General features: G+C 33.4%; 1 pseudogene; it reads right to left on the bottom strand.

Moving 5' to 3' along the window:
• Positions 1–9,705: 9,705 nt before the first annotated feature.
• On the bottom strand, positions 9,706–10,398 carry LOC149262238 (autophagy-related protein 8C-like pseudogene; annotated as a pseudogene).
• Positions 10,399–10,604: the final 206 nt, after the last annotated feature.

Genomic DNA, 10,604 nt, shown 5'->3' with positions numbered 1-10,604 from the left:
ATTTTTCTAATACATCATATATGCCATAAAATCTAGAAAAAAAAATAATTAAAAAAAAATAATATATATATATATATATATATATATGGTCCTTTTTTTACCTAATCCATGTTTAATTTCTTTCATTATGTGATTTAACCATGGGTCTAGTATTTATGCATGGTTTTTGAAGGATGTGGTGGCATTTTAATTGTGACATCCACCTCATCTTAGTTGCATTTCTCTTGAATCTGATTGTAACCACTTAACCTGTCTAGAAACGAAAAGAATTTCTTTCCAAACAAGTTATCAAGGACTTGATCTATGAATGGAAAAGGGAAATGGTCCTTTTGGGTGGCCTTGTTAAGTTCTCTATAGTCTGCATAAACTCTCCACTTTCCATTCTTTTTAGGAACAATGACAAGTGGTGATACCCACTAACTATAAAAAATTGGATAGATGAAATTAGCATTTAGGAGTTTCTGCAATTCTTCTTTTACTGCCTCCTTAAGTGTTGGGTGCATACGTTGTTATGGCTGCCTAACTAGATTGCAACCCTATTTTAAATATATATGGTGAGTGCACAAGCTAGGATGGATTCCTTTCATGTTTGTGCAATCCCATGCAAACGCCTTTTTACACTTCTGTAACAACTGTAACAAAATTTTGTTTTGTTCGAAAGTTAGGTTCAGATTAACTTTCAAATTTTTACCTAGTTCTATTTCGACCAAGTTTCTCTTGATGTTTAGAGTGGTCTTCATATGTTCAAATCTCAATTATTCCACAACATATTCCTGCCCCGAGTCCTCAATAGAAGCAACAAAAAGAGGATTAATAATAAAACCATTTATAATATCATCTTCTGTCTCATCCTTAAAGTATTGGGATTTACTGAGGGTGAGAAGTGGCTGGGAGTTTTCTTATTTGGGTTCAAATTCATCCCATGAGGTATTTCCCAAATCCTTACTTGGTTTTGCAGGGGGATAAAGGATGAGGTTCTTCGTAGCCTGGCCATCTGAAATTGTCAAAAAGCCCAACCTACAACCTATAAATGCATTTGCAGTAGCCAACCAAGGCCTTCCTAAAATCAAGGGATGTCCCCTAGGGTTGATTTGGCCTATAACATATAAATTATGCTAGATACTTCCAAGAATACACTGTAATAACTACGTCTTCCAACACCCCTTCAGGTTTAACACGAGACATGTCTGCTAATTCTAGCATTGTAGGTGTTTTTCTCAGCCCATGCAATCATAGGGTGGTAAAGACTTCTTTAGTCATTATGTTGATTGTTGCCCCTAAGTCAATTAATGTATTTTGGATGGGTGTCTCATCAATATAAACAATAACTCTAGGGTTCCCTAGATCATTATATTTAGTCAACGGACATTGACCAGTCATTAACTTTTATAATTTCCCCATCACATGGATAGTGACAACATCCTTAGGCTTTCTTCTAGGTTTTCTAACACACAGGTCCCTTACTGTCCATGCATAAATGGGAACATCCTTGATAGCTTGTAGTAGGGGAATCCTTATGTGTAGATTTTTCAACTCTCTGAGAAAATCAGATTCAAGTTATGAAATTGTTCTATTTTTTGACCATCTTTGTAGATATGGGGTCCTTAATTACTATAATAGCTTGATCGAGTGATACATATTTACCAACATTATTTGGGTTAGTTTTTACAGGTGTAGCGGCATCAGCTTAACCTGTTGTAGTAGTTCCATTAGAATCCACAGGACCATCCTTAGGAGATTCACATTCTTCTTCAGTAATAACAAGAGAGGTTTTTACTACTTTTCCTGATCGTAGATGGATTTCATTGCATTCAACTTGAGTAATATAGTAGGTTTGGAAGGAAGCGGGAGCTTCCAAATCCTAAGATGCCTTGTTATTTGGGTTATTATTAGGTTGTACAAGTAATTGGGGTCATATGGGAGGTGTAGCAACAGGTGTCGAGAGAGGTGATAGTTTCAATTATTGTTGCATTGATAATGTAGGAGGGGTTGGACCTAAGGAATTTCCTCTCTAATTTTGGGGCCAAGGATATGGCTGAGATGGAGGGCATTAGAAAGGTGGAGAGGGAGACCATTGGTTTCATGGTGAAGGAAATTGACCTAGAGGGGGAGAGGAGTACTGCCATGGAAAATGTTGAGAATTATATACATTATTCCATGGATCAAAACAAAAATATTGAGACATACCTAGTGGTCATGGTTGCTAAGGCTTTCCAGCCCCAATGAAGTAGAATGGCTGAAGTTCCTCATTTGATTCCTTAAGCACTGCTTTTAGTTTGGGAAGCTCTGGATAGTAGCCTATAGAATGCTCCACATCACAAATACTACACAAGTTGATGTTGTTGACTCTACATTCCCTCAAGGCATGTTTCTCTTTAAATTTCAGGCATAACATACCCAAAGCTTTATCAGCTTCATCCTATGCCTTTTTCACTTGCGTTGTTGTTAGTTGGGAAGATAAGGTACTAAGGAGATTAGTCTTAAGATTTTCAAATAGATTTCTGATCTCGGCTCTAGTCACACCTCCATTTGCAGATTTTTGTATTCTAACGAAGGCATCCCTTACCATACTTCTTCCTGGTGATGATCCTCTCAAACATCTTAAGCAGAATTTTATTATCTCTTCAAATGATTCCTGAGATATATCTCCTTTCCCCAGTAAATTCAACGTATCGAGGAAGTCATCTCTCATTCCCTGTATGAATATATTTTTCAAGATTTTCAGATCCAAATCACTGTGTTTAGATCTCTGTAGATTATAGCGGAACAGTTACACATAATCCTCCAGGCTTTCTTCTTCTTTCTGTTTCATCCTAAATATTTCTTCCCTCAAGTCCCTTGGCCAACAATAGTCCTGATATTTTGACAGAAATGTGGTTTTCATGTCTCCCCACATCTGAATAGTAGTAGAGCCCAGTCCCATGAACCATCTCAATGACGCTCCCTTTAGAGTAGCAGGGAACAATTTTAGCTTTTGAGCATCCAAAGTATAATCATAGCTCCCACATAGAACATCAAATTCAAACAAAAATGTATCAGGATCTTCTATAGTTAATCCTTGAAAAGATGGAAGGGTTGATAAAGGAATGCTTTTCATGGGAGCTTCACCCCTTATATTACTTATTGGAAATTTAAAGGTGGTAATGGTGGAATCTGTCCTATCATTGTTATTATTAATGTTGTCTCCCATTATAGATTCTCATTATATCTATTTTGATGAGTCTCCTCGCAAAGACTGTTTAGGTGGATGTCCTAGGGATGAAGATTCTTGTGATAATTGTGCAGGTTGCTCTGGGGCTGGTTGTTTTACTACATCGCATAATTCTTGATATTGATAAGTAAAAGAATATTCTTCCAATTCTGGCTCTTGGTGCTTCCCACTAGTTTCCCCTTGGCCTCCAAATCCAAAGTCTTGTCCACTAGTTTCTCCCTATTTTTCTCGAATTGAATCTACAACTTTGGGAGTATGTATACTAGTTTGAGGGTGACGAGGTCCTAAGACAGAGAAACAAGATACTTCTGACCTTAATATGGGAGTAAAAACTTTCTATGGTCCTGTTTTTCTTGCATCCCTCTACGAATTTGAATGTTCTCTCCCTGCTTTTGAGATTAATTCATGAATGAATGTTTTCCTCCCTAAATATGTTGTTTTCTTGTTCCTTTTATGACCCGTTTTTCCTGTAGATTTATTAGGAGTTACTATGGTTCATGTCTCGTTTATTCATACACCCTACACATGGACCCTATGTGTAATTATTTCATACTCCAAGTGCCTTATTTTTTACTGTGGTGAACCCTCTCAGGTATGTTAGAGTGATGCATAGGTCCTTACCTCTCTTCTTACTGCCCAACGTCTGTAAAACTAAGGACAATTCTAAAAGAAAAATTCAAAAGTTTTTACACACCCTAAGTGTTCTAATTATCACAATGGTGAGCCCTCTCATGTGTGTTAGAGTGATACACAGGTTATTACCTCTTGTCTTACCACCCAGCACCTATGCACTAGAAACATTATACTAACAAAAACACACTAGCTGATTGTATCATCAACTTCCTTCTCTAGCAACATCACCAAAATGTTGAGACAATTTAATCACTTTTTAATTTGACTGAACCACAATCATTTAATTGTCAACTAGGGTAAGTCTTTTTATTTCAAAGGTGTATGCACTATCTGTCTCAATACATAACATCCAAGGAAAGAAATGAAAGAAATTTCATTGAACACAATTGCAGAACTTAAAGCACTCATGTAGAAATTGAAAAGACATTCTACAGGAATGAAATCCACTCATCACACTTCATGTTTTTCTCAAGGAAAAGGTGCACCACACATTATTAATGGAAATGCATCAACTGATTAAATATTGTAGTTCTAGCCAATCCTGTGTAAAAACATATAATCAAATCCGAAAACAGAAGTGTATTTGTGCTACAAGTCATACAGCGACAGTAATAAATCCAAACTTCAAGAAAGAAAAACAATTAATCTACTACTACTGCGATCCCCGCTAAAGAGGAGGGTCCTTCCTCCCTAGTAATGTGCAAGGATAGAATGAAAACTAGTTGAAAACTCAACACGGGATCTATGTAAACATCACTAGATGTGCTATGTATTAGAAAATGACTGAAAGTTACAAGATCAAAATGTTGATATTGTTCCTATGTTATCGTTCCTTTTCATGGAACTGAACCCTTTTTATAAAGTTATACAAGACCCAGAAATTAGGGAACAGATCAGTCATGAGAATCTCACAATTCTCATGATGATCAATATTGAGAGTAAAATAGAAATTATTACAAACAATTTCCAAATAAAATACCTATCAAAATAAAACCATCTTCTACAATCATAACAACTCATATCCTTTAATCACCCATAGATAATTTCATGATTGTCAACAACTATCTTTTAAGACAACAACCATGGTCTTTGGCAGTTGCAGTGTAACAACACCCTGTAGGTGTAACAACAAAACTTCATAATGTAACAACAAATATTCAAAGTGTAACAACAAGTAACAACAAAAAGTATTCATCCCCTAGTCCTTAGTATATGGTAAACACCTGAAAGAAAAATCACTAGAATACCTCTTCCACAATTACCCTAGTTAGTCATCCCAAAAAGACATCACTTCATTCGATATTTAATGGAAAATGGAAAAATAATATGTTGGAGAGAGGATTGTTCTTATAACTAGGGAAAGTGGTATTTGTGACATAAAGTTCATAGGTTTAAAGAGAAAATGAGTGAAAATAAGGAATGGGGTGTCTAAGATATGCTCAAAAACTGCACCCAACAATAAGACCCCTGATGTGGTTGAAAAGGTTTAGGAGTATAAGACTCTTGTTGATACGGGCTGAAAAAAAGAGTTTCTCCATGCCTCCTTCTATCTTCATTGCCACATCTTCTTCTTCTACCTTTACATGCACAAGTGGGGGGGTTTGTGGTGTTGAACAATTTTTTTCTTTTTACAATTTTTTTTGAATGAAAATGCTAATGCAATACAATGAAAGATGCCTAATGTATTTTTTATTTTTTTTTATTTTACAAAAAATATGAATGCAGAAAAGAAAGAAGGAATCATCCCAAGAACAAGAGAGTTATTTCTTTGAATCCCTCCCTAAAAACAACACCAAAAAGTGATGAACCCCTATATTGCAACAAGAATGTTGCAACTCCTTAGGCTATCAGCTTAAATTATCAACTCGGGGCTCATACAAACTTAAGAGGGGTCAACAATGTATGTACATCAATCACCTTCCTCTTCATATTCTGACTCCCTTTGATGAAATTGAAAGAATACAATGAATCAAATTCAAATGAGTAATGATCTAGGTAAGCTGCCAATCATAAGTTGCAATAGGTAAATAACAATAAGCAAACCTATTCTACTTTTTGTTATAAAGTAAATGATAGAAAGGAAATCTATTCTATTTGCAAAATGTAAATCATAATGAGAACTAAGAAAATATAATCTATCTTGTTGGAAATTAAATCGAATTAAATGAAATATATTCTATTTTGCAGGAAAGGAAAGTCCTAGTTTACTCTTGCAAGGAAATCATACTTTGCATAAAGTAAATTGTGGAAAGGAAATCTAAACTCATTGCAAAAATAAATGTTTAAGAAGCAAGCAATGTAAGAGCTAAATGGAAACCTAACGAAGCCTAAGCTCAACCAAAGTGGCCACAGATCATTCATAGGCTATAAATCTACTTCTACCATGAATTTGGAATGAATTTGGGCAAGGAAGATCTCGAAAACAAATTGCTACAAGATGCTACAGGATTGCTACAAGATTGTTATTTCTTAAGGTAACTTTACAAATAATAAAATCAAATGAAAATGAGACGGGATTTTTTTTTATCAAGATGGACATATTAGGACTCCATTCCAAGTGGAATCATTCAAAAACACCTCTGTTAACATGTGCTAAAAAATAACAAAACATTACTACTGAAAAAATCAGAAATTAAGAATTAGTGAACTAGTTAACCTATCAAATGTTTAACTTGATCAAGTGAAAATTCCATGGAGTGAATTTTGTTATTAACTTGAATGTTTTTATGACTCAATCCAAGTGAAATCAAATCAAAATAATCTCATTAACACGTTCTAAAAATTAGCAGAAAATTACTACTATCTTTCTATAAGAGACTTCCAAAAATTCTAGATTTGTGAACTAGTAAACCAATCCAAGTAGCTCAATGATGAATATGAATTTTCTAAGTTTTTCCAAGAATTCATCATGCTTGTGACTCTGTAAATAACCTACAAAAAAAACTCACTTCAATCATATAAACAATATATCCTACAACAAACGAAGCATGAACACTAAATGCAGAAATAAGATATGCAAGTAAAAAAGACATCCAAAGAAAATAAAGAAATTATACAATAGGGCTCTAAGGCTCTTGGGATGGCCAAGACCAAGGATAATCATAATAATATGAATGAGACTAAGCATTAGATGCTAAAAATGACACCAAACTTCATTATTTGAATCAATCCAAGTACATCCCTACTAGAAAAGAAAGTGGAGCTGCTAAATAACAAATTTTCTCCACAAGAAGACTAATAAAATCATGCCCTTAGAGGAAATTTTGATTTTTTACCTATATAAATAGACCGGGAATCATCCTCCTTGAAAGGAGGCAACTTTCCCCTCCAAAATCCCTTAAAAGTTGGATATGGTCCCCAACGCTAGGAATCTTCATTAAATGACAGGGGGCACGTTCCTAAATTTTCTCAATCATTTGAGCTCGAGAATCTGTTCAATAATTTCACAATATACTATTCATTTATTATCTAACATTATTCCATATCGTAGCAGGGAGCAAGTCGTTAAATGATCTCATCCTCCAAAGCGTCATAATCTGCCCAATATTCTCACAATATTCTACAAATATAAATAATATTACACACAATATGCAATTATCTCTAAACCTTCCTAATGAACATATTAAAGCTAAAAAGATGTCATCCAATGTAAAAAGAGAGGTTTAATGTGTTGGATGGTCAAAAGGGCCTTAAATTGTATCTAATTGATGAGTGCCTTGTACCCCATTTATGTCTTTATAGTCCTTGTCAAGGAGTTACACTAGCTCAGGAGACCACTCACATTTTATGTCCTCGAGTCGTTCCCGATAATGATATGGTTTTAGATTTTCCTTGGCATCATCAACCTTTAGGTATTTCATAGTTAAACTCTCTATGGCATGGCCCCATCATGGTGCACCAAATGTTAACGACAAAAACCGATGAGTTCATGTATGAGAATCTGTGGCATGTTCCCAATAGTGGGAACAACTTGGCGTGACCTACTAGATTGTGTTACACCTTGTATATATGAATTTTATTTTGGATTTGTGTGTGTTGCGAGAATTTTTCTAATACTTCATATTTTCCATAAAATCTGGAAAAAAAACATCAAAATATATGGTCCTTTTTTAACCTAATCCATGTTTTATTTCTTTCATTATGTGATTTAACCATGGGTCTAGTATATCTGCATGGTTTTTGAGAGATAGGGTGGTGTTTTAATTGCAACATCCACCTCATCTTAGGTGCATTTCTCTTGAACTTGGCATATAGGGGTAGGCATCTTACTGCCATATTTTTTGCATCATTGATTGTCATTTCCATCTTCATTGTACCTTAGGTCCGACCCCATCAAGTTGCAATATTAACCTGCCTCTTTTTTCACGTCATAACTTGGTACTAGAGTTTTTATATACATGGATACCATAGGTTATCACCTCTATTATGTGTTGGTGTTCATGCAATATTATTTCCCCTCTTGGAATCCCTCATTTTGACCTACCATGACTTAGAATCTAAGCCTTATTTCCTCTTTTTCATCATCTCTTGGCCTTACCCTAGGAGGATTCCACACTTTTATCTCTTGTAAAATAATTACCATATGGACGACACATTAAGAACAAGCAAAACCACTTTATAATTATGAATAAAATACAAAATAATTTTTTAAGCCTAAGGAAACATTAAAGTCACAAAAAAATAACTACCATATGGATGACACAATAAGAATTCTTATTTCATTAATAGGTGCTTTCTATTTCAAGGTATGACAAAGATTTGTAATTTTTGAACATTTTAAAAAATATTAATAATAAAAATATTTCAATATACTCATATACAGGCATATAGATTGATATATAAAAAATATTAATAACACACACACACATAGAGAGACACTATTTTCTAGTGTCTAATGTTCCTCTTCTCAAGCTTTGCACTTAGAAATAGGTTTGCATTACTTAAATGTAATGTAAACATTTTAACTCGGTGAAAATAAAATAAAAACAATGTGAAAAAAACTTGGTCAAAAAAATTTACATTAAAATAAAAATAACTTTGTGGTTTTCGCCCATGGTATTCATAGAATATAACCTATTTAAAGGGGGGAATTAAATCATTCTAGATCCATATTAACTCTAGATCTACCAAGGGAGAGAGGGATCAAATCTGTTGAGATGCAAACCACTTTCCGAGTAAAAAGAGATTTGATCCCTCTGCAGTTAAAATGGATTAGTCTGGTTTATATTCATTTAAATATTTATTTTATATTAGTAGCTTCAATTCATTTAATTGACAAACTAACAAGATGAAAAAACCATATTTTTGTTTTATTAAAAAACACGAGTACATTGAATACTTGATATCACCTAGTACACTCTTAATGCCACTCTGAATACCACTTCAAAACTATTTTACATCCATGCATTGTAAATTATCTATTAAAACAGTATGGTAAGGCTTCACACTCACTTTATCTATTAAATTTGTATAACAAACTTCACCACCGACTTTATCTTATGTAAAATATCTAAAGCACATACACATCTTTAATGTGAGGGAAACAAAGCTCTTCTCCAAACTTAATCTCTACCAAAAATTGAGGAAAAGAAATAAAGAGATGATATTGCCCACTAGATATTTCTTATAAATATATAAATAAAAAATGACAATGTTAACAATAATCCAAATTTAAAGTCTCAAAATATGTAAAATGGTAAAGTAGATTACATATTTTGGAAATATGCACACAATAGATGTTTTTAAAGCATTTTATACATAGTAACTAGAATGTTAATTCTGGTATCCATATACATACAAAAGTTCCCTTTAAATTTCATTTGCATTATATTTAAATGGAGAGAAATATGAGTTTCTTAAGGCTATAAATAAGCCTCAATGTTATGGCCAAAAGTCTTTTCACCACTATATGTAAAGTGAAGAAACCCATCTTCATCCTTGTGCTCCTCATATACAGTACACATTAGAGCAGCTGCATACAAATAAATACACCATAAAAAATTGATAAGCTATAACATAAATAAGGATTAGATGACAAAATGCTCATTTTCAGTTTTTTTTTAAATGTTTTTTCTATGGAAAAAAGGAGATAGCAATGAAGTTTAACTTAGAACCGAGTATTGACATCGAATAATAGTGGAAAAGTTGTAACTATGATAAAATTGATTCAATTGAACTTACTAGTTGGTGGAAGCACATTGTTCACAAAAATAAATATTTCTTTCTTTTCAGTGAGCTTTATTTTCTTACGTATCATACATACAAAATGTCCCACGGTAAAATCTGATGGAAGTAGTTATCTGAAAATAAAAAATGATAATATCATTAATTTTAAAAAACTTGAAAATACTCTTGAGGCATCCACAAATTATGAACACATTATATTATTACGAAAACAAGAGTTGTTTGAGTACAACATTGTTAATTATAGTCATTCCATTGGAAAATAAGCAATTTTTTTAAAGATGTATTCTAATAATTATCAAGTGAGAGAATCAAAGAACAATAAGTTATTTGATAAAAGAGTCTTACTTTTTCTGATCAATATCTGGTATGTGTCATATATCCAGAAACAATTTTTTTTTATATATATGGTTCACCAATATATACATATATATTCTTTTATAAGGTTGATATTCATACATTTCGATTCCCTTAAGTACACCCACATAATGACTAATATTTAAAGCCTGCAAAGAATCTAGTCCTATAACTTTAATTCCACTCAATCGTTTGGATAAAGCCGTGTTGGTTTCCACGC

The sequence above is a fragment of the Pinus tabuliformis genome, chromosome 6, assembly GCF_031772625.1.
Source record: "Pinus tabuliformis cultivar Carrire ecotype Pingquan chromosome 6, CPIR1, whole genome shotgun sequence".
NCBI lineage: Eukaryota > Viridiplantae > Streptophyta > Pinopsida > Pinales > Pinaceae > Pinus > Pinus tabuliformis.
The sequence above is the reverse complement of the archived record's forward strand: the minus strand, read 5'-3'. Positions and strand labels throughout refer to the sequence as shown.